The sequence below is a fragment of the Rhagoletis zephyria genome, unplaced genomic scaffold (genome assembly GCF_001687245.7).
Source record: "Rhagoletis zephyria isolate East Lansing unplaced genomic scaffold, Rhagoletis_zephyria_1.1 Rzeph_scaffold_02085, whole genome shotgun sequence".
Lineage (NCBI taxonomy): Eukaryota > Metazoa > Arthropoda > Insecta > Diptera > Tephritidae > Rhagoletis > Rhagoletis zephyria.
In genome coordinates this window covers 41,954-68,189 of record NW_016159169.1, presented here as the reverse complement: position 1 = coordinate 68,189, position 26,236 = coordinate 41,954, and the positions used below count along the sequence as shown (strand labels likewise).

At 32.0% G+C, this 26,236-nt stretch overlaps 1 protein-coding gene across 1 annotated transcript in view; it reads left to right on the top strand.

Moving 5' to 3' along the window:
• The first annotated feature begins 17,560 nt into the window (after positions 1-17,560).
• The window catches only part of LOC108365971 (facilitated trehalose transporter Tret1), a 28,894-nt gene continuing 20,218 nt past the window's right edge, over positions 17,561-26,236 (top strand). Inside the window, exon 1 of the mRNA XM_017620213.1 lies at positions 17,561-17,674. The gene's annotated coding sequence lies outside the window, so the exon portion shown is untranslated. The remainder of the gene's footprint in view (positions 17,675-26,236) is intronic.

Sequence of the window (26,236 nt, the reverse complement as noted above, 5' to 3'; positions counted from 1 at the left end):
CATGTATTTAGTTACAACGTTTTTCTTATCTCATTTGTACATACATACATATGTCTGTTGTGATCTGTTTGTACTTGTGCATCATAAGATCATTTTATGATTTTATGTGTACAACATAATAGGGGTATTCTCTGAGTCTTGCAAAGCCCTTGCATGGTGCACAGATTGCACGGTAAAAACCGGTTTTCGTATGGGACAGCTTTGCAAACCGTGCAATCCGTGCACCGTGCAAGAGCTTTGCAAGACTCAGAGAATACCCCTAATATGTCAAGTGCTTGTGCCTAAGGAAAACAGTTATAACGAATCAAGGTCCATATTTATGACCTTTGCCGTTTTTATTATTACCTTCTTTTTATTAACTCGGGCTGTAACTATGTAATATTGATGCGCCTAAAAGATGCAGCGATTTCTATTCTCAAGTTACATACCTGATGACAGTACGAATAGCAATTATAATAGGGAGGTTTTAGTTTTTTAAACTATAATTTTATTATTATCGATGGACACTTAGGTGTATTAACAATGTGCATACCATAAGTATGCTTTTACGTGTGTATATGTTTCTATTTTGGCGTTTGACTTTATGTTATTATTTATGTTATATTTATATTTGTGCGTCTAGTACACGTACTTAGTAAGCAGTATATTATTTACACAGCTGCAACTATTGTCGTTGATAGAAAACGGGAATAATCAGTAATATTTAGTTTTACACAACAAAAGAGTCGTGATTTGTTTTGATTTTAATAAATATTTGAACAATAGTCATTATCAGGGAACGGATGGAAATTGCCTTTTTTTTGCTAAAGAGATAAGTACAGTGTATTCGATTAAGAATGTCCACGAGTTAACTTTTTAAACTTTTTAAAGGTATTTGCCTTTTTCTCCCTTTTGCCCCTTTGACCTTTAACTGTAAAGGGAAAGGAAAAAGGCCTTATTCCTGATAATACGAAAGTATTAAAGGTTCCATATTTATATTGGGCGCCCCTTGTATCAACTCACCGCGAGCGCACTCAGGCTTTTATTCACGAAAATCGAATGAAGATGCTGGCAGAAAACTTCAAAATGCATCTTGTGGTTCAATGTTACTACAACTATAGAGATTAAAGTTTTGTGAGTAATAAACCCGAAAGAGAAAATAGTCAAAGATTCAAAGTTTTCATATGTATAACGAAACTAGTTCATAGCTTTTCTGCTTTTACTTTTAAAATAAACATTTCCAAAGTGAATGTATTTTTTGATTACTTTTCGGTTTTTGTCTTTTTGAGTGTCTTATTTTGCCTTTTGCGCTTTCTAGAGCTTTTTACCAGGAACATAACAGTTATAAGTTTTATCGGGAAAACGTTGTTCCATAACAGTTATTAGATGAGAAATATTATACAATAAGAGTTATTTCCCAACGTTTATTTTTTACGTTGGTTGATAACAATTATTACCCAACATTGTCTGATAACAGTTATTTCACTCCTCCAACTTTTATTTTCATCATCTTTATTTTTCTTATCTTACACCGTTTATCAGATATCGTAAAAATAAACGTTGGACAATAACTGTTATCAAGCAACGTAAAAAATAAAGTTTGGGTTATAACTCTTATCGGTGAAATAAAAAATATTTTTCATCTAATAACTGTTATGAAACAACGTGTTCGTTAAATTTCAGAATTCGTTTCAGTTTGTAAATTCGAGATAACAGTTATTTTTGGTTTACTGCTTATTTCGCTCATTTATTTTGCCTTATAAGTAATACATACATATAATTAAGTGATCCATTTCATTAATTAAAAAAATCTGTTCTACGTTTTTTATTCAAAATTTCATAAATTGTTTATAATGACTATTGCCAAAATTTCAAAATCAAAACTTATCAAAACTAATTCTGTGTCTAGGAAAATTGCTTTCTAACTTTTAGTCCACTAATAGACACTTGTTATACTAAAAAAAAATTTACTTTAATTTTTGTTTCTACTTTTTAGTCTTGTCTGCATAAAATTGTGCAATAGATATTAAAATAATAAAACGATATTCTGATTTTATATATTATGAAACTGACTTTTTACTTATTGTTAGATAGATATGACTATTCGAATAGGTGGCAACCTTAGCAAAAAAATATTTTCAAAAAAAATTTTTAAACTCTTTCGTTTGACACTATTTAAATATTTTATATAAAGTGTATAAGTTAACTAAATTCGACTTTTTAAACAGTCGGCAAACTTCTTAAAATGTATTGCAAAATTTTTTTTTGCAAATTAAAACCTTAAGTGCCGTTTTCGCACGTATGATTTAAAATTTATCTACACCTCAAACACATTTTTGCAGAACAAATTTTGTGTTTAAAGGGCAGATTAATTTTAAAACCTACATGAGAAAAAGGCCCTATGTCTCTTTCGTCTAACTTGTGTTGCATATTTCAATTAACTGATGAAATAAGTTGAATTGGACTTTTCAAACAGATGGCACCCCTCCTACATATAGTTTAGAAATAAAAGCTCTGACTCAGTACTACATTTTTAGGGACTTGTTTTATTTATGTTTCTAATTATTTTGACTCTGTATTTGATTTATTTATTTTTTTTTTTAATTTTTAGATTTTGTTGTTTAAAAAAGAAAACCATTTTTTTTTTATTTTAGAATTTTGTTTTATACCTTTGTTAACATAACGGTTGCTTGTAACAGCCAAAACGAACCGAGATAGATATAGGCAAATGTATACATAAATGATCAGAATGAAAAAAAATTCGATTAGGTAACGTCTGTCTGTCCGTTTACATGATAACTCGAGCAAAAATTGAGATATCTCAACCAAATTTGGTATATAGAATGCCCTTTACCCAAGGTAGGTATGGAAAATGAGCGAAATAGGACCGTAACCACGCCCACTTCCCATATAACGGTAATTTTCAGAAATACGAAAATGGGGGCATTTTAGTAGCTACTGAAGCTTTTACTTGATATGTGCAATGATTTCTTTTCATGTATTATAAAATATAACAATAGCATAATAAGATCCCAATGATCTTACAAAACTCTATAGAGAATCACAAGTGGAGCATAAGAAAAAACATAAGAATAATGTATTAATTAACCTATACCTAACTAGATAGCGAGCCTCAGAGGAAAGGGTGTAACTTTGGATATGAAATAGCATTTTAACGAAAATAAGAATACAAAACACTCTTAAAGTTGCTTATGTTCAAACTTATTACATACTTACATAGCTGCCCAGCGGGAAAAATAGTAATGCGTTACATGCGTGATAAATAATGTAATGTATTTCTTATGAGTTGTAGATTCCATAACTGTTTAGTATGTATTCATCATTTTAATGTATCCAAAAAGTCGCAAAAAATTCATATTAAATTACATTCATTCCTGTATTCCTGGTAATGCTAAATTCAATGCCCCACATTTCTTCGCACATCGCCGTCGGAAAAATAATGCGGTTTCGAATGTGAAAACGGCTGTTTTACTGATTATTTTTTCGATTACCATACATTACATTTTCCGACTGGGTACTCATAGATGATACTTTTTTTTGAATGTCGATGACGGCGCTGCTGTAAAGTTTGAATGTCATACCAGTAGCCTTAATATTCAAGATCAAAATCAATATTTAAGCGAGCATCGGGTGTCGATTACTTATATCGGCATATGAAACGTAAGAACATGTGCATACATATGTATATACTGCTTAAGCGTGCGAATGTTTGCACACACGTATGCAGGTACTACTTCCAAAAAATGCATTCTTAAATAAAACGCCTCATTAAGTATTTCACTGATTGGCTTAAAAATGTGTGAAAGAAAAGATTATGAAAAAAATAAGGCCAAATAAGAATGCAAACGACCGGATATGAGAATACAATGCCTGATCGAGTATTGATTCGGACATCGGTAATACAGGTAGGAAAACTGGAACGAATTAGTCAAAGCGGTTTGGAAAGCATTTACAATAGCGTAACCACCATTAGCCAATCCTATGACAATTAATTGGTATCTATTTGGAATTATGCAGAACGGGCTTGAATAAGGTATTATAAAATGAATGTACACACACATACATATGTACATATATACAAATATGTAAGCAAAACATATGCTGCACCCTGCAAAAAATTGCGCAACTTATCGCTAAAAATAGTACCCCGGACTAGTCGCCATGAGGTAAAATTGGGCACCACTTAGTCTTCGACCCATCTCTTTCGGGTTCAGTTACCAGTTATATGACGTGTACCTCCTGAAGCTGGGTGTTTTCTTTTTGTGCAGGAAGAACGCATCAAAAGCCTGATCGCCGCAGTTTGGAACTTCAACTCCAACTAAAACTTCCTCTTGTCTGCTGTACCGTTTTCCCCTTTCGTACTACCGTCAAGTTTTGCGTCGGATTGGGCAGGTATGTATGTATGTTAGATACATTCTTAACCCCCAGCCATGCACGTCATACGTCTGTATGCTGCGTACTATTGGCGTCCGTTAACTATGTTCGCAGCTCGCCTGCGCCGCTTCCGGCATTGTTCATCGATTCGCAGCTTCAATAGGAAGAAGATGCGTTGTCCACTGATTCCCAATTTTCTTAGAATACAATCATGTGCTCGACCATGGTGCAATAATACAAGGTGTTATCAATTTTTTGCCTAATAATATAGTTGAATTTTTTTTATTTTTTCTCAGTATACACATTTTGTTTTCTCAAAAAGGTATTATATCTTATTTTATTTCATTTCATTGCGAATATACTATAAAAAAGCAAATTTTGTTTAGAATAAAATATGAAATTTTATATTTTTCCCCCAAATGGAGATTCATTTCTGCCCGTTTTTCTTCTTAAGGCGCTGGCCCAATGCAGGCTTGCTTTGCACGCCTTGCTTACTTTAATTTGCTTTAATTTACTTCAAAAACTGGTTTGGCCAAATGTTCGCTTTGTTACGCTGTCAAAACAACCAGCTGTGTAGTTAAAAAGTCAAGGTCTGTTTCCTTACACTAAGAATAATTTTGCCATCGAATTCCAGAAAATTAAAAAAAAGAAATACAAAACAATCTTTTCAGATTTATTTTTAAATGAATGTGAATTAATTTTTGCATTTCAAAGGAATGATAATAATTATACATACATATATAACTATATGTACAGTTATTAGAAACAAAAAACTAAAAAAAAATCGATTTTTCAAGAGACGACTTATCAGTAGCTTGACATCATAAATATCGCTAGCTTTGTGTGAAAAGTTGATAAGTCTACTTTTTATGAAGCCTCAAATTTTGACATAGAAAGTAAGAGAAATTAAGGACTAAGGTGCTTGTTTTATTTTTTCTCGTTTATATTCAATGAAAGATAAATTTTATAAATCCAAAAGAGGAAATTTTTTAACAGAGATCGGATCCTTCTGATTTGTATGGAGTTTTGCTTTGCTTTAAACACGCAAAATTTGTATTCAAAGTTCCTGTAAAATTTGTAAAATTGGCCTTAGCATCTTTTCACTTTAAGCCAGCGACATGTTAAATATAAATATGGAAACATAGATTACTTTTTATTAAACTTTGAATTACTAATATTATACATATATTTTTTTAAATTACGTAAGACAATTTTTGTACATAAAAGTCTGCAGCAGTTTGTTTGAATTGATTTAGAACGGGAACATGTCTTTTTGTCAAAAGCCTACGAAACGCTTTCAAATAAAACATTTGCCTATTTGAAACTTTGAGGCGCTTAAAGCAAGTGAAGCAAAGCTGCCATTTGGCCACGTTTTAGTATATACCAAATAACTTTTGACAGTTTTCAAAGCTAAGCAAGCAAAGCAAGCCTGCATTGGGCAGCGCCTTTATTCTACTGAGCTAAGGCAGTGTCAAATCAAGCTGTCACAACTGATACCACCTTGTATTATTGCATCATGGTGCTCGACAATATTTTCTTGACCAAACATAGAGCAGATATAGTTCCTGTCGGTATCAAATCCCGGGCAGTGAAATAAGGCGCACTCCATATCTTTAATTGTGCTTTCTCCACACGTTTCGCAGTAGTCAAGTTCTTCGTGTTTGAAAGGTTTCAGATAAGCTCTAAAGCAACCATTACCAGCAAAGATTTGCGTAAGGCAGATTTGTATATTTGTATTGTATTTGTATATTTGGGATTAGCTGGTGCGTCCAGCTCCTTTGGGGGACTCATCGCACCTTTTTTGCCACATGTCCATCGTACATAGGGTTGCCAGATTTTTTTTTGGCGCGAAATCGGCACATTAGACATTTTCATGCTATAAAAATCAGTACTTTTCAGTACACTTTTATTCCAAGCAGAATTATGAATGTAAGTTGCAGATAATACTTTGAAACGCCAGTGTACTTGTCTTTAATAATATCTTGGTATGGGTAAGGCTTCCGCAAGTGGGCCCCGAATTTACCAAGATTATACTATTATTTACCAAGAAAAGCAAAAAAAAAAATTTGTACCGCAAATAATTTCATTGTATAGTTTAATGTTTTTTAACTCTGCACCCAAAAAAATTTTTTCATCCGGACACTTACTTTCAAAGAAAAATAAAAATTTCCAAAACACTCCAAAAATGTTCAATTGTTGATTAAAAATAAACTATTGGAATTTTGCAACAAAATTTACACAGTGTGCTTTTCGACTAAAAAACTCGGCGCTGCCTGAATATCATTGAAAAATATTAATCTTGGTAAACTCGGGGCCCACTTGAGGATGCCTTACGCATTTATAAATAAAATGTTGTTCATAAAAAATAAAAATTTTATTCATTTTAAAATGAGTCTACACATTAACATGTAGTACGAGATACTTTTATAATATTACAGGAGCCAATAAATTATTTTATATATATGTCATTTTTTAATAGCAATAATGAGATCATTTCCACTTTCAGTGTTTAAATAGTCAAAGAGCTCTAAACATTATACATATTTTAATATTACTTTTAATTTGAAGTTCACTTTCTAAAATTTTAATTAGAAGTCGGTTTCTCTCTTCTCGCCAGGAGGTAAACTTTATATTTAAGTTAGTTCCTCTCAGGTGCTTCGTTTGAACGTGGTATGGAAAAAAAACAAAATTACATATTTATTCAAACTGTGGAAAGAGACCTCTTTTTAAGGAATGCATCCGTATTCCTAATGGCCAGTCAATTATTCAAATTTGTTGTTTTTAAACAGGAAAGTTATTTTCGAGATAACTAACAACACTCGACAAAAAATGTCAGCCCTCTGGTAGATAATGACCCGCAATATGCCCATAAAACGATTGCTCTTTTATATTAATTTCTTGCGCATATCAAACATTACCGAAAACAAGTCAACTATAATTAAATTATTTTCTTCTTACTTTTTGCAGTAAATTTTTGAAAGTTGCAACGTTATGTAAAAATCTTTAGCAAATCGTAAAGTATTTTGTTTGTGTAAAATAAAATAAATTACACAAACAAAATACATGGTTAAAAATTACCGATCACCGAGTTACCGTGTACCAAGCTCGGTGGGAAGAACTCTATTACAAATTTGATTGCTCAGAATTGAAAAATCAGTACAAATCAGTGCAAATTTAAAAAAATCAGGACATTAGCGTACTGATTGAAGGAATGAATAAAATCAGTACGAAAGTTGAAAAATCAGTACTGTACTGTGAAATCAGTAGGTGTGGCACCGTATCCGTACATTTCTGGGCTTGGTTTTCTTAGCGGGGAGCGATAGATATTCATTTCCGTGCATAGCAAGTCCTTTAATCAAAAGAACGGAACTACCCCATATTTTTGTGAGGACGGGGCTTACCTTACTCGCTTTTTCAACAACATATTCCAGATGATCTTTATATATACATACATAAGCTGGGGTGCAGTACGGCATATGTATGTTTGTCAATCCTGTTAAAATTGGTGGAGAACTCTTCACCAGAAGGACTAAGTCTGTGCTCAGTGACGACATTATAGAAATTTCTGAGTAACTTAAGTATCTATGGGATACCTTGGACTCCAAACATTTGCGAGAATGATGGCACTGCTCCAGGCTCAGGTTACAGTTACTGCATACTGATTTGGAAACTCGCACTGTTGGTTTTCCGCCACTCTCGGGAATCCTTCCCTTTAGCAAAAAGTGTGAGCGATTCCAATATACATATGTACATACATATTAACGCGGAAACTTGCCCTCTATTACAATAGACAAATTATACTTGAGTCTTGGGTTTATTTCCTTGGTAGAAAAAAATGGCATAAATGCACGTCCACAATCTGCCGATTTTTCAATTGCACAATTTTATTTTGTGAATGATCGAAAATATTTGTACCAATATTTGCGCAATATTGAGCCGCAGGAAACGTCGAAAGCATTTTACATACAAACTTTCATGCCTGTTATTAATTAGCGTTAATACAAAACCAAAATATATTGGGTATATTGTAACTATACGAGTCATATTCAATATCAAATAAATTATTATACATAATGATTATTAATTATAGCATGTTTTTTTGGATTACCGTTTAATGATTAAATGCCAATATTAGCACCTTTATAATGTTTGATAATGAATTAAAAATTGTTAATTAATTCATTAATTTTGATTACATGATTATTTTTGATAATTTTCAATTATTCTTGACTTTTTTTGATTACACGATTAATATAATTATTTGATTAATTTCTATTATCAATCAACAAGTCAAACTATAAACAAAAATTAAGAATATTAATAACTGCATGAATTATTTATGTATCCAAATCTCAAATTTTAAGCGTTAATTATTACTTTTATAAAATTTTAAAAAGAAAGGACTGAAATGTGCAAAGTTAATGCATTTAATTTAATTTAATGATAACTTTTATTTAAGTTATTTTATTTTATTTTTTTACTAAAATTCTTTTTTTTGCATATTTAATATTATTAAAAAATGTAGTATTTATTCTACCTGAAAGCTTTTACTTTTAATAACATTTAGTAAAAAATGCATTTAAATTTATGTTGGAAAATTTTAAATATTTATTTATTTATATTTCCTTTTAATTAATACACAAAAAACTTAACACTAATTATTGGCAAATCTAAGGCTGCTAACTAAAAAATGTGTAATATAAAAAAGTGTGCTTAATCAAATAATATTCATTTTTTATTTTTTGGCTCCCAAAGTCCCGGTCCATAATTGGACTAGCATTTTTCTGTTTATTTTGAACTAGTATGAGACTGGTATATTTGCGACCGAAATCTGACAATTGCCATCTCGTAGGACTTCCCCATGTTAAAAATACCAGTTGATTGCATGGAAAAAAGATAGTTGGCTGACTAGTTGGGCATGCGGTTCATACTAGTTGTGAGGTAGTTTACAACTGATTCTTTCAACTACGGGGGTATTTTGCGCATAAGAATCTGTATTTAGAAGCGTGCTCGCATTTGGACAATTTGATACGAAATTCAGCTTTACGCGCCGATAAGGCATCTTCGAATTCTGCAGGTATTACTTTGCAGAAGCACATAACATATTTGGTCCTTTAGATTTTCATTTCAGAACTCATTTTATCAAAACGTCGCACGTTTTAGAAATTTTCAACTAACGAATTTCGCATATCAGACAGATTGTATGTAGGGTTATACAAATACAAATATAAAAAAATATTTAGAATGAACGTTAGGGCGGGTCAATTTGTATGAGATATTTTTTCGAATATGAGCGTATATGAGAGATTCTACGTGTAATTCTGGGCAAATTTACCGAAGAACTATGACTCTAAAATCAATTTGGAGTTTGCCAAATTGCGAAAATAGGTTTCTTAGCATTTTGCTGTAGAGTCGTAAAGAGGTGCTTAAATTTTGTATAAAAACATGCTTTAAGGGGCTTTTGGTATGAGGAATGCATTTCTGCACTTCTTCGATTTTCGCAATTTGGCAAACTCCAAATTGAGTAGGACCCATGGTTTCTAGAATTACACGTAGAAACCTACTATGCTATACGCGCATAACCAAAAAAAATATGTTCCGCCCTATTAATTTAAACATGCGATAACTCAGCAAAAATTTTGATACATATCTGCATGAAACTTGGTGTGTTATATCATTGACAGACGGTTACGATAATGCGGATTAACGACGCAGTTAGATTAGGTTACTGTAGTTGCCACTCCGCACAGTCCATCACACAGTCGAGATTAGCTAAACACTGGAAGAGATATTTATTAAAAATAATAAAACGTAACCTTGCTATAGCGGGTCAGTGGCAGAGATAATGCTCTACACTCCCACCTCCTCCATTTTATGCCCTATTAATGAGAGTTAACTGAGCTTAGGTCAGTTTCCCCCCTTGGAAGACTGCCGCATAGATTCCAGGTATTTTACTATGCCCAGGTACCCATAACACGTTTATTGTCACTTTCCTTCTACATTCGACAGCCACATTCGAGAAAGTTTTGCTGCACTGTAGAAATTTAATCGCTGCTTGGCTGTCAGAATAGATGGTAACGGACCCTTGAGAAGTTGCGGCGCTATTAAGCCATAGGGCGCCCTCCCTTATAGTTGTATATTCGGTCTGGAAAACGCTGCAGCGGCCAGGGAGGCGCATGCTGACGTTTAGTGAGAAGTCTTTAGATTAAATTCCGACGGTATCTTATATTTCTGCGTGAATATTTAGTATCATTTCAGTCTTGGTGGAATTGACCGTGCGTTCAGTTTCTCTCGACCACCTATTCATTGTGCTACAAAAGTTCGCTTAACGGAGTCAAAATTGTACCCTAACAGAGGGCAGTATTAAACCGGCCGCGAGGTGGTGGGTTTGAATTTCATATCCGACTTTTATTTTTTTATTTTAGTACTATTAATTATTGCTTTAATTTTTATGTAATTATAGTTGTAAACTTTTTTAACAAAAATTAATCTCTAAAAGTCAATAAAAAATAAAAATATGAAATATAATAAAACAAAATAATTTAAAATATAGGTACATACATGCATACATACATAGAGAAAAATTTATTTTGGAACGAATTTCCGTCATCCCTTGTCAAGTTTGGTTTNGCATAGAGAAAAAATTTATTTTGGAACGAATTTCCGTCATCCCTTGTCAAGTTTGGTTTGCAGACAAACCGGTTTCGTTCTCGAACGAAAAATGACACTGATGATGGCAAAATGCCGAAATCAAACTTGACAAGGGATGACGGAAATTCGTTCCAAAATAAATCATCNTCAAACTTGACAAGGGATGACGGAAATTCGTTTCAAAATAAATATTCTTAGCACCCTATCGGACCACCACCAACACAGAAAAAATTTAATTAAGAAATGTAATTTTTGGAACGGGTATCGAACCGGGGTCCTACCGAGTTGTAGTATACCGCTAAACTCACTTGCTTTGTTTTCTTCGTTTATTTATAATTCTCAATAGACAACAGCTGGCCGCTTTGATCAGTGTTGCTATCGAAAAAGCCCCTGTTCCGCATTAATTTCGAAAATTGACTTTAGCACTTAAGCCGNATCGGACCACCACCAACACAGAAAAAATTTAATTAAGAAATGTAATTTTTGGAACGGGTATCGAACCTGGGTCCTACCGAGTTGTAGTATACCGCTAAACTCACTTGCTTTGTTTTCTTCGTTTATTTATAATTCTCAATAGACAACAGCTGGCCGCTTTGATCAGTGTTGCTATCGAAAAAGCCCCTGTTCCGCATTAATTTCGAAAATTGACTTTAGCACTTAAGCCGGATAAAGCGCGATATAATTGCGAATTAACGAGTTGTTTCGGATAAACGCTGCGGTGTGTCGTAGGCTTTAAGTTACTCTTGATGCAAGGTAGATTGATGAAATCGAATTAAAGCCCATTGATGATAAAATACTAGTATTTCAGTACCTACCTCTTGAATCTCTATTAAACTTGGTACAATTGATACATGCTTGGGTGATAGGGATCAGTTTCTCCTAAATATAAAAACCATACATTTCTATTAAAAGTTATTAAAAGTATGTCAACAGGAAAAGCAACAGTAGAAGGGGGTAATGGTGGGTGTGGTTGGACATGATTAAGATTAAGACAAAGATTTAAATAAAAATAAGATCAATTTTAAGATTAAGATTTACATTAAGATTAAGATTTCGATTGATATCATAACAGAGTTTGAGGCTAAGATTAAGATTGGGATTGAGATAAAGATAAAGATTGAGATCGAGTTTGAGATTGATGTTGAGTTTGAGATTGAGATTAAGGTAATTGTTCATTATTATGCAAAAAATACTCATATAATATGGGCAGCTATAGAAAAAAGTTTCACTCATTTTATGGAAGTCGTTTCTTCTACCCAGTGTTGCCAGGTCTTCGGCATGAGAAAACGTCCCTCTTGGTCTGAAAAAACGTAATTTTCTTCCCAAAAACGTCTTTTTCAAATGTATGCACAAAGAATTGTTCTTATTAAACTTTCATTGTATACAAAGGTACATATGTACGTAAGGTATATTAAAATGTCATTTGCTCACATTTAAAATCCATTCTAAACTGGTGCTAAATTACGTTCTGTTAAGAAGGAACATAGCAATATTTCAGCATTTTTACGTTCATTACATTTTCAGTAAGGGGCCCCATGCGACTAATTGTGTCATTTTATTTATGCGCTTAAATAAGGGTTAAGTCATCTGTGTCGAAAGAATAAATATTTTCTGAAGCAGCTGCTGCAAAAAACAAAGCTTGTAAAGATTTATTAAGAAAATAATTCCAAATCAGTTCTACTTACAAGATTTAGTAACAGAGAAAAATTACTGGGAAGTTAAAAAACGTAATTTTTTACACAAAAAACGTCCAAACGTCAACAGGATATAAAAAAAGTCCAAATGACGTTAAAAACGTCAACCTGGAAATATGCTTCTACCATTTGTTTCTTTGCGACCGATTCATGCGAGTCGTCCCATACTAGTCGTTGTTTAGCAGGGTATAAAGTATATACAAAGATACATATAAATGCACATACATACATATTTGCAAGTGCAAACCAGATAGAATAGTGTCAGTATTGAAGAAAACGTATTAAACGTAAAGCAGCAATTTGACTATGTGTAGTTTATGTAAGCAGAAGATTTATTAATGCATTACACTTCAAAAATCCTGAAATAATCAACACAATGATGTTCCATATCCGGGTAATATATAGTTATAGTGTTGCGAAAAGCTAGGCTTATAATATCGCAAAAACTGGTTACTGCAAAAGTGACAAACTTTCTTAACTGCCGTAGTACCGATATATACGTACCATGTATGTATGTATGTAAATATGTATATATGTATGTACGATTCGATTTATTCTGGCAGCCGCAATTACGGGCATGCAAATAAAAAAGAAAATAAACAAACACACAAGTGAAATTCATTAAATTTTCCCAGGCAATTATATGAAACAAGAAATTTAAATTCGATAATGAATTTACTTGCAACCAGTGAGAGGAGCGGAAGTGTTGAAATTTAAAAAACTACAATCGAATTAAAATTCTGGCAATAAGCAAAAAATAAAAGTGGATGTAAAATAGTGGAAATAGGCAGCAAATTTAAATGAAAAACAAAAAACAAAAAAAAAGACAATAAAAGCGGCCATAAAATACAATGTACGAAATAAACAATATTCGTACATACACAGCTTTGATGCATTGCAATTAAAAGTCTTGCTTAAAATCACTTACAATCTTAACGATTTTGCTTAATTGTAGGTGTGTGTGTGTGTGTTCAGTGTCTTAGACACGGATGATTTATTTTCATTTGTTGTGGCTTTGTATATTTACTGTTGTTGTTTTTTTCGTTCTCGCGCTGCACACTTTTCGATTTGTTTTACGACATATTTAACACATTGGCTTTCTAGCTTTGTGCGCGCAAGAGTCAAAAGATTCATTGGCAAGCAACATACCCGCCATCTGAGCTAGCATACTTAAGCATGGCTTAAAGCAAAATCTAAAAAAAAATGCATTGACGCTCGAAGCCAAGTAAAATTGGTTTACATAAAAGCAAAGAAAACCTGAAAAGAGAAATATCAAAATAAGTATGCCATTACTTAGTGATACTACTAACTCTGGATTTTCGGGATTATAGCTGTAAACGTATTGCAAAATGGTTTAGGAGAACATTATGTTAAATGGGTTTCTTTGTAATTGAAAGTAGAGCTGTCAAACTATCGATAATCAGGTCCATCGATGTTTTACGATAGTCTTAAGGGCTACTATCGATACTATTGATAGTATCGACCTATTTTATATGTTTTTCCAAATCTATTTATTTTTCGTTGTCTCGATTTTGTAAATTTGTTTATATTACAATTCATAAAAAACTGTTTTTAAGAATACCAACACATCGACTTTAAATTAGACCAGCAGTGGATCATGATATATATATATATATATATATATATATATATTTTTGTTTTTTTTATATGAGAGTTGAAGTCGGTTTTTTTTGCTAAAAATTACTTGTAAATTTGTGGTATTGCCACTAGTCCGGTATCAGAACAAAAAACAAAAAATACAATAACAAAATTACAACAAACACATCATTTTGACATCATTTCGGCTCCGGTAACACCACCTTGTATAGATTCACCTTGCGCGGTATTCTTTGCCAATTCGATGTCAAATTGAGAAAGAGAAATTTTATTTCCATTTGTGAACAGCCAGAAATTCATAGTAAAATTACACAGAAATCCAATTACGGACGTGAAATACACCGAAATATAGCTATTCTGACATTTTTACACACATATGTATGTACCTATATGCGAAATAATGGCAATGAGGCATTTTTACAAGTTTCGCCTATTCTTTTCATTGATTATTTTTGGATTGATTTTATATAAAAGTTTAGCTCATAATTTAGTAAATACAATATACATACATATGTATACAATCCGGCATTTCAAACTTTGTACAGAAATTTTAAAAACTCAGCAGGTTTTCGAACAACAAGCTTTGAATTCAGAATTTTCGGAGAGAATGCAAGTTTTAAATTTTATGCATTTTTACTACATAAAGTGTGCTCGAAAATTTCTTAGATCGATGAAAATGTATGACAGTAAAAAAAAATCAAAAACCATCAGGATATTGCAGGAACTTGCACTTTTATTTAATGACCTATAAAACTGCAAACTTAAAAGCTTGTTGTTGCGAAAACGTACTTTACAATAGAATTCAGCGGTTTGTAAATATTTCTCACGGCCCTTATTTTAATTTTTTAGTGCTTTTAATTTTCACTTTTTGTAATTTTTTAATCTATAATGTGGTATGTAATTTTTTCCTATATATTGCCATTTTATACTAAATTTCTATATTTTATGATTGTGTCAAAATAGGATGAATTGTGCCTAAGGTGACTCTGAGAATGAAAGTGCCAAAAATGGCACTGTTGAGCCTACTTTTCCATCACTGCGAACAATTAAAAATAAATTATTCTAGTGTATTATTTTGCGCAATTTAATCGTTTAGCTATAAATAATAAATTAATCTTCAACTTGAAAATAAAGTTAATTCTAAACAAGAGAAATAACAAACAACCGGCAAAGCGGCTCACGGCCGCATTTTTGTATCAAGAAAGACTGCCAGAAATTCGGAACAGCCAAAAAGCGTTTTCAGAAACTTTCCCTGCAATTTGCCTTTCGGAAATAAAAAACGTTTTTCGAAAGACATTTTTCATTCAAGGTGTGACTGCTCATGGAACTGCTTTCTGAAATTTCTCAAGTTGACAGTCTTTTGAAATATATAGCATTGCCACGTCTGACACATTTTTAAGAGGGCAATGTATCCTTAGCCATTTTCACGCTTAGAATATAAAATGGCGCTTTTAGAAATAATGCTGGCAAGTTTTGTTCTCTTTGAACCAATACGTGCAAATGTCAAAAACGCTAGTAAAGACAATACGCTATCAATGAAACGATAGTGGCGATAGTACTAACCCTACCAGACCAGACTATCGAGCTGCTATTTAGAAGATTAGCACATATCCTCATCAGACTTTAGCTTTAATTATTTTCAGCAAGGAATGGCCATGTTAAAATTGAATGTTTTAGGGAAAACCCGTTTCGTTCAAAATTTCAAATTTCAATGTATTTTAATATTTATGGTTTATTTTAAGTGTTTGTTTTTTTCAGAAATTTCGGATCTTTTTAAAGTTTTTTAGGTGCTTTTCGGATTTTTACGCCGTAGTATTCCAGATTCCTTGTATTTAAATTTTTATTTCGTAATTTAAAAATATGTTGACATTTTAACAGAAAAACAAAAATTTTTTTGCCAAAGATCAACGGTATGTCCTAGATATTTTAAACTTGCTCTTTGTTGTACTAAAATTTAATAAATGTGTCAAATTTTGATGATAATTTGTTAAAATTCGTTGAATACAAAGTTTTAAATTTTGATTTTTGAGCTATAAACATTGTTTTTCTAAGATATTTTCAATACCGAAAGACTCTCAGTGACCGAAGTTGTTAATAAATATTATAAAAATTATATAATGAGCTAAATCGGACTATGACAACACCTCCCCATATAACAATACGTATTTTTGAAAAATAGGCCATTTGGCCTTAACTCTTTCCCCAAAAAAAAGAGAATAATTTTTCCCAAGGAAATACGCTAAACTATTTTTAAAAGCTTTGAAAATAAAATATTTGTAAAAAATTATAAAAAATACAAATCTAAAACTAAACGAATAAATATAATTAAAAATATATGTATTTATGTATATTAAGCTCAAAAAATTTATTGCTATTAAAAAATATATAAAAATTCTAACTAAGAAAAAAAACAATTCACAGCTCACAGAAAATCTCAAATTTACAATTAGTATGAAATTTTGTGAAAATTTATTTACCACTTACCCACAGAAATAATTGAGAAGAATAAAAAAAAAATAAACATATCCATTGAGCATTGAGTGCGTGATGTGGTAATGAAAATATAAAATAACTAATTTTTGTATATAACAGAATCCTATCTGTTGTCGGCGGAGGAGAAGCTCGGCCAAACTCTAACATATGTGTAAGCGCCAATCTATTATTATTATTATTATCTGTTGTCGGCTATTAAAACAAGCTTAATAAAATTTTTAAGTCAAATAAGCATCATAGTGTTATTTTTTGAAGACTTCTGATAAAAAAATATTTGTTTTTAACGATTTTACAGCAATCTACGAAAATATTATTTTCCCCAAGTGAAATATATGCGAAACTTCAAAGCCCTGACGGCACGGGTCAATATTAATCTATTTCAAAATAAAAATATTCAGATCTGGGGGGTGGCTGGAGGAAAACAATTTTGGGCCACCCTAATGTACATAGGCACCTTACATCACTTAAACTGACAAATAACAGAGTATGTATCAGGTTTATGTGATGACAAAATGCTTATTAACACAATCAAACACAAAACCTTATCTCTTTCCAAACCTTCGGGACTAAACCCGAAGACTCTCATAATCGGTAGAAAAACTCACATCACCAATAAATGCTATGCTTATGTATGTACACAAAGACCAAAAAGACATGCTACAATGAAAACAAGCTCTGCGATGTGTATGGCGGAACTTTAAAACTCGAATTAGTGTTGCTCAGAACGCGGAGGCGCTAAGATGAATAACCGCAGCGGTAGTGAAATATTTACTTTAAACTAACTAACCAAAATCGACATTGTTAAAGCGACTTTTCCGGGTCGTTTGGTGAAAGCGCAACGCTAAGTACAGTGTCGATTCCAAAAACGAAAAAAAGAAAAACAAACAACGAAATAATGAATTAAACTAAAAAGAGAAACGGGACAACATAAGTACTGTTTATACTTGACATTGGTTAATTTGTCACTTACCTGTTGAGCGATTTTAACTTGGTCACATTTACGTATGCCAGTTTGCTCTTTTGTCGGAAATTGGTTTTATTTACACTTTTGTGTTTTCAAAAAAAAAAAAGAGGCAAAATGCCCATTAAATTTTGGGTGTCAGCCTATTTATGCATAAATTGAGGCTCTAATTTGAATAAATGAATTCAATGCTAAATAGTAACGTGGCTAATACACATAAATAATCGTAATTCGAACTTAAATGTAAAAAATTATAGAAGTGGTTCATTTACGCAGATTTTATTTTTATGTTTTATCGAATTAAGTTCTTCTGTATAACGATTTTATAAAATATATTCAGATATATGTAAACATATATATGGATACGTAAATTTATGTGAAAGTAAATTTCAATAGAATATAAAAACTTCTATAATTTTGGGTTTTGCTCAATTTCAAAGTTTTTACTTCAGACAATTAATAGTCTTAACTTAGAATTTTATTGCAAAAACTATTAAATTAAATGAGCGGCACCTATGTATACATGTATGTACATAAATACACATGTAAATCTGATAGTACATATGGATGCACTTACATAGGTATGGAATATAAAAATCGACTACATGGCGTATGAGTGATAGTTTTTGATTCGCTTTAAAGTATGAAAAAATGCAATTAAAATGTAATGAATATTTAGATACGTTTTTCTCCGTTTGAAATAAAATTTCAATAACCTAAATTTGAAACTTGTTTCTCAGAAGTGCTAGAGTTTTTTTGAGTACGCAGTTTTATAGCCCATTTAATTTAAGTCTGAGAATGTGGCTGAGAATGTGTGTGATTTTCAAGTGCATAAAAATTACCTTTGATTATTTGGATATTTTTTTGTCGCATTTGCTTCCATATAACGAATAAACACAATTAATTTTCCTATTCAAAGTTATTTTAATTTTTTAGAGACTTTTACGTTGGCGGCTGAAGCTTTTACCTGAGAAGACTAATCCTGTAGAATATATCAATCCTTTAAGGAACTCCCAAATTTGCTTTTTCCGGAGTTTCTTGAAGTAAGGGTCAAAACGACCTTTTCAGGCGAGAGTTAATGGGTTGAAATGCTCTACCTAAATATTTCCTATGAAATTTTACTATATATGTATTAACCTTTGATTTCGTTCAAACATTTATTCTAATAATTTTTGCCTTTTTTTGGAAACTAAATACTTACGCTGGGGCATTAAAACTTTAGTAGGCCATAAAATAAAATCCGAGCTAACTTTTGAAAATCTATGGAGTGTTTTATTATTGGATGTATATACTTTCAGAAAATATTAGCAAAGTCCGGGTTAGTTTGAATTGTCATAAAATTGTCGCTCAATGTTATATATAGAAGCAATTCAAAATTTACGTTTTTGGAGATTTCATAATACAATTAATATCCTTGATAAGGAGAATATGTTCAGTCTAACAGATGACTAAATTTCTCACAAATAGCGAAGATATGGGTTCTTCCATCTGTCTTTTTGTATACTAACTGTTTTGTCATAAATTTGAAATGGAAACTATGTTCGCCTATTTTTTAATGGAAAAAAATGTACAACAGCCTCGTTCTGAAGCCATAATTTAAAAGTTGCTTTACAATTCTGGTACATTTGGCTCATTCCACGGTAACGGGTGTGACATTTCAACTTAGATTTTAAGGCTTAATTCTTAAACTATAATAGAAAATTCTTTAAACTGCCTAATTTCAAAAAAAAAATTATAATCCATACGTGTTATATGAATTTTAGTCACTGTAACTTGTGTGACGAGTAGGCAAACCAAATTAGCTACTACTCAATTGTATCAGAGTTTTTCTGCTAATTATGTCTCCTGCTTATGTGTTTAAGTAGTTCATTGTATGATTAAATAAACATTTTCAACATCTATGCCGAAATTGATTACCTCTATTGGAAATTATAGATTATATGTTCCGAATTCCACTGCAACGGTTGTGACGGGTGTGGCAAGTTGAGCATAAATAAATTCATTACTAGACTACTAAACTAACGTTATTTCTGAAAAAAATCGGACTTTACAAATACACAAAAGATTCTGCCACCTAAAAACGGGATAATGCTTTCTCGAAATCTTCATCTCCATTGTGAGTAGACTTCATTGTAAAGTATCTTATTTTTAAATCGTAGTACACTTTTCAAGAGGCTGTTACCTGTTAACCCGTAAGAGATTCTGTTTTTACCCTGACAAGTGAAGTAATGGTTTCTTTATATCTGTGGCAGCATAGCTTGCTTTTCCCATCGCTCATATCTTTATGATTAGCATTATCATGGATGCATTCTGGTACATTTCAGATTAGCAGATAAGTAACCGTAGGCGTCCCTGGCCGAGTTTATTAAAAATAAAATACTCAGTACATGCCCGAAAAACTTGAAAACTACACTGCTACAACTCTGATGAATTGTTCTCTCCACTGACCGTTTAAATAATGCAAAAAAGACAAGAGGCTACGAAAATCAGTCTTTTAAGATAAAATCCTAAATTTCGGCTTTCAGTGTGGAAAGTTGGATTTATTATCTAGATGTAATACACCCAAATTCTTAAGTTTATTTTCATTTTATTCGGTATCGATTACTGTGGAATGAGCCATTTGTAGAAGGTATTTTGAAGTTAGAAAGGAGAATGTCAACTGCCAATTCGAAATCAGAGACTCATAATTTTTATATGAACATTGAGTTGCCTTGTTTGCCGAGTATTTTTTTTTAGAAAGTCTCGAAACCCTATGAGTAAATTCGTAAATTGAAACCAAGCTTTTTTCAGACGTCTGATTTACTTTTTAAAATAATGATTATATCGAAATGAAGTGTAGTAAGGTCCTAACTAAATATATAATAAATATATCCGAAATATTTTGGAACCGTAACGTGAAACCCAAAGATATTATGACACTTTTAAAAAAGCTCCACGCACAAAATTATTTGTGTTGTAGAGTTAAAAAAAAATTAAAAATGTCTGTTGGGGCCTTTCTATATCTCAGCAATGATATGTATGCACATTAGGGCCCATCTTTCTCTATACAAAAAAAAATCAGTTTTTTTCCCCCGGAAATATAACATTAAGTATTCTTTAAGGCTTCCGTCAAAATATTTCGAAAAAATATTAAGATTAACGTGAATTGGAACTACTTGAAAATGCCTCCGATTATCGAATTTTTCATTAATAAAATTAGTGTTTAAGAATATATTTACTAAACAACCAACTCAGATAATAGAAGAGTTTAAGCTTGACAGGTCTGCTTAAAAATTTTATGAACGGAATGAAAATAATGGAACTTTTAAATCGGTCTAGCTCACGTAAATCTTAATTTTTTTTAAATATTTTGGCGGAAGTCTTGAGATATTATAAAAATCATAATTATGGTGGAATAACAGCAACTTTTTTTTGTTATTCCATTCCCGTCCCACGATTTGTCTGAATTTTGTATAGTTTGAATATATTAATTTTTGAAAAAAGTTACAAAAAGAAGAAGTTGTACAAATTGCATCAAAATTTTTATTATTTTGAACGTGTTGACAGAAGTTTAAAAGAAACTCTATTGCAGATTTCTTACACTCACTTTTTTTATACATACATACCTATCTTCCCATACAACTTTCCATGGAAAAAGTTTTGCGCTATAAAGTGGTTTAATGAAAAACGTTTTTTAAGGGTATTTTGACGCTGAATTAAGCCGAAATATTTGGGTGAAAGTTACAAAATGGTTAGAATTAAAAAATTGCTAAAACCGATTTTTATTACTAAGGAGCATGAGGCAGTCTGTGTGTAGGTATATATGTATGCATGTACATATGTAAATCACGTGATTCGTTATAACGGAAAAGGTTTTCTCTGATAGTGAAAGATCCCACTGCACTATAGGTCAAATGGCAGCTTTTGCTGTGCAAAAGTGATAAAATTAAAGTGCCGTTATAAATAATTTTTTGTTGTTTTTTAGTTGGAATTACTTCAACAAAAAGCTACGTGAATTTTGTTTATGCTAAATATAAAGAACCGTTACACAGCTGTATGTGCACAGCTGTGCGTCAAAGTCAACCAATACAATTTGCTTGCAAGTTCAGTAGTGTTCGGCAAATTTTAAGTTCGTGTTTCTTGAATTAAGTTAACAATAATTGATTTATTTAAAATGGAAAATAAAGATACAAGTAAGTAGAAATAATTTTAATTAAAAGGCTTTTTATATATGTCGCTATACTTGTAAATAACTTAATAGTCTGCATAACCTTAAAACGGTGCAATTTATCTCTAACTTTGACTTTCTGTAAGCTCTATAAAATTTTGACCCCATTTGACCTCTTTCAAATTTCATAAGTAGATTAATTAATAGATAATGTGTCATTTGCAATTTATTTTAAATTGCGATTTCTTGCGATTTACGTTTAATACCTCTTTTCTTTAGTTAACCTCGGTATAAAAAAATTAGAATTGTTTGAAATATGGCGAAAAGAATGCACAAAAAAAGGACAATTTGATGCCGTTTGGAAACATATTGTTGGCAAAATGAAAGACAACACAATTTCGGATGAAGTAGAAAAAAAAAATAAACAAACATTACATTTTTTTGCGTAAAATTAGCTAAAAAGTGGAACAAATGTCACAGGAGGCTAGATATCTTCAAGAACGATGCGTGGCTAAATTCAGAATTGAAGATTGTGATAGATGCGACTTCAAAAAAAGCAACTCCAATTATTGGTCGTCCACGTCTGCCATTCAGCGAAAAATCAGAATTTGGAAAAAGAAAAGAAGCCGCAGACCTTTCAACTGAGAAAGCTGATACTAATCTTCTCGTTCGTGCAGCAGCAACATCAGCTCGGAAACAAGGTGATTCCGATTTAGCTGCAGTCCTTAAAGAGAGTATGAAAAGCCCAACAAGGCCAGCAAAAATGCGTAAAATGTGTACACAAAATTCCCAAAAGCCTATTCCACTTTCTGCGGATGATGCTTTAGCTTTTCTTCTCGAAAATAATTTTACGAAAGAGCAGTACAATGCAATACGACAAGAAAACAAATTAAGAAACTGCGATATATATCCGCACTATAGCAATATTATTGCCGCAAAATTGAAATGTCAAGCTCAGGGTATAGAAGCAAATGAGACCCTTGCCAAAGTTTTGTTGCAATCTATTTTACAGCACACGGCAGAAAGAATCGTTGAGATGCAAAAAGAAGTTTTCCAAGCTATAATGGAAGAGGAGAAAACAGATATTTTAAGCTCTGAATTAATATTGAGCTATGGATTTGATAGCAGCACTGGACAAGCTCAATTTAAGCAAAAATTTAATGACCCCAGTTCTTCAAATAGCTCCGATGCTTGTCTTTTAGCTACAACAGTTATTCCTTTAAGATTACTACTTTTATCGGGAACGCCAATTTGGGACAACCTTACACCACAATCTGTAAGATTTTGTAGGCCAATTAAGCTGGAATACACAAAGGAGACAAAAGAAATTGTTTTAAAGGAAAACTCGGATTTAAAAAACGAGATCCAAGCTTTGAAAAACATAAAAATTTAAATTGCTGATGGAAAATCTGTTAGAGTGTCATTCAAATTATTTTTAACACTAATTGATGGAAAAGTTTTAAACATTATAACTGGAACTAAATCTAACCAAGCTTGTCCCATTTGTGCTGCTACACCTAAGGATTTTATGAATACTTTTGATTATAAAAGTGAAATATTCCGTGTAAAAGAAGAAAACTTAAAGTTTGGACTTAGTCCCCTTCATTGCTGGATAAGATTTTTTGAATTTACATTACATTTAGGCTATAAATGCAAATTGAAAAAGTGGCAGATACGAGGAGATGATAAGTAAATTATCTTAAAAAGAAAAACAGAAATACAAAACGATTTTTGGACAAAGCTCGGACTTCGCGTGGACATGCCCAGAGTAGGTGGCTGCGGTTCCACAAATGACGGAAACACTGCTCGTCGAGCATTTAGTGATCATGAGATTTTTTCTGAAATAACTGGTGTTGACAAAGAGCTTATTTTTCGATTTAAAATCATTTTGATTTGTTTATCCTGCCAGTTCGAAATAAACTCAAGCAAATTTGAAATATATTGCTTTGAGACAGCAAAACATTTTCAGGAGCTATATTGCTGGTTGCCAATGACTTCTACGGTACATAAAGTCCTCATGCATTCAAAACAAATAATAGAAAATACGGTGCTCCCAATAGGTTTTTTTGCAGAACAAGCTGCTGAATCGCGACATAAAATATACAAATCCGATAGACTGCATCACGCCCGCAGGAACAACCGCATCAATAACCTGTTAGACGTATTTAATAGAGCTATGGATACATCAGATCCATTAATTTCTACAACATTTTTAAAGAGACGCTTACAAAAGCGGAAGCGTTCGACACTTCCACCTGAAGTAATTGATCTATTACGTAGCTGTGAAACGATAGAGGAATTTCAACTTGGCAACGAACACGATGAAATTAATGAATGTGAAGAGTCTCGTTATGATTTAAATTTACAAAATGAATTAGATTTAATCAAGTACTAAATGTTTTACTATAATTAAAATAAACGAATGAATTTCATGTTTGGATTAATGGTTGCAAAAGGGTTAATATTGATTTTTGGTCTTTAATGGGTTAATTTCCATTTATTTTAACAGAATTACTTTTACTCTTGAAATGCTAACAAGTTTTAATTTGAATACCATGATTTTGTTGGATTAATTAGTTTCGCACAGAAAAAGTGGTCATTTGACCTATAGTGCACTGCATCCTTGAGAAACCAGCCGTTGTCTGCTCCATCTACACAATAAAAAAAAAAATAAGAATTCTATTAGCTAGTTTGGCTTACCGATTTAATTTCGTTTATCAATTCAGCCAATGCCAACTAAAATATGTATTTGCATATCAGTCTTGCGATTTATCAAAACAGCTGCATAAAAGTGATTTAACTTAATTCAAGCGATTAAAGTAAAAACACTTAATGTTAATGAAACTAGTTTTCGATACCATGAGTGAAGATATCTTTTCGCACCATTTATTATTTATTAGGTTTTGTTGAAAGTCACAAAGCAAAGTTAAGCGCGATTACTTGTGCATTGAAGCGCGGTAGTTCGTTTAATCCTATTAAGAAAAAAAGTATTTAGTATACGAAAAAACCGAACGTGAAGGTTCATAATTAAGTAATTAGAAATGTAAACTTTTGTGAAAAGAAATCATATTGCAAGCTTAAGTAAACTTATCAATAAATGTAGAAAATAAAATGAAATTAAAAATAAATGCGCGGCTTTCATAAATCGTTTAGCTATGCTCTTCTTTTAGTTCGAACAGTGTTTTCTAATACAAATGTATGTATGTGTACATACGTACTATACTTAATGTAATAGGCTTTTGCGATTACTCACAGTTGCCGTGTCAATTAAAATTTTACCTACAAATACATATGTATGTATATTAGGGTTGTCCAAAAATGCATGTGAAAAAGTTAAGTCGGAATTTTCATGCTCTCACCCCCTAGGATTGTTCTACACCGGAAAAATATACTCCTATTTTTTTGAAGTGAAACTTCTTAATCGAGTTCGGAGATGGTTGCGTTAAATATTTAATACCAAGCCATAAAATCTGTATCGTTCGTTCGATTTGTAAAAATGAGGTGTCACATGAAAGGCCTTGTCCTTCGGGTGTGCAACATAGCTTTAGTTCCATGAAAGGAGTTGCCACATGTTAGATAAACGAATTCAAAATTTCTCTGCCGCAGAGGGTTGCGTTAAATATTTAACACCAAGTCATAAAATCTGTATCGTTCGTTCGATTTTCGAAAATGAGGTGTCAAATGAAAGAGCTTGCTCTGTAGATGTGCAATATAGTTTTAGGTGTTTAAAGGGTTGCCATATATACGAAAACCAAATTCAAATTATTTATTAAGTTAAATGAATTATCCCAATGTGGGTATCAAAAGAAATGGTTTCGAATAAACTGTATTTTTTTAGCTACATGTAGGAGGGTTGCCACCTGTTTCAAAAGCCAAATTTAGTTAAATTATAAAATAGTCTTATGCATAAAATACTATATAGTAAGCGTGAAATGAAAGGGCTTAAAGAAACTCAATTAAAATATTTTTGAGGTGCTTGCAGACGGTGACCACCTGTTTAAAAAGTTAAACTCAAATAATTGAAGTGAATCTTATTATTACAGCTCCGATATGTTTGCGATATATATTTAACGCCACGGTAAAGGTAGTATATGGCGGGTATAGAAAACGAATAGCTGCGTTAAACGCCAGTCGGGCGGGGAAATACTAATGCAAAGTCAAGAATATAGACAAAAACAAAGATAAAGATAAAGAAAAGATGAAGATGAAGATGAAGATGAAGACGAAGATGAAGATGAAGATGAAGATGAAGATGAAGATGAAGATGAAGATGAAGATGAAGATGAAGATGAAGATGAA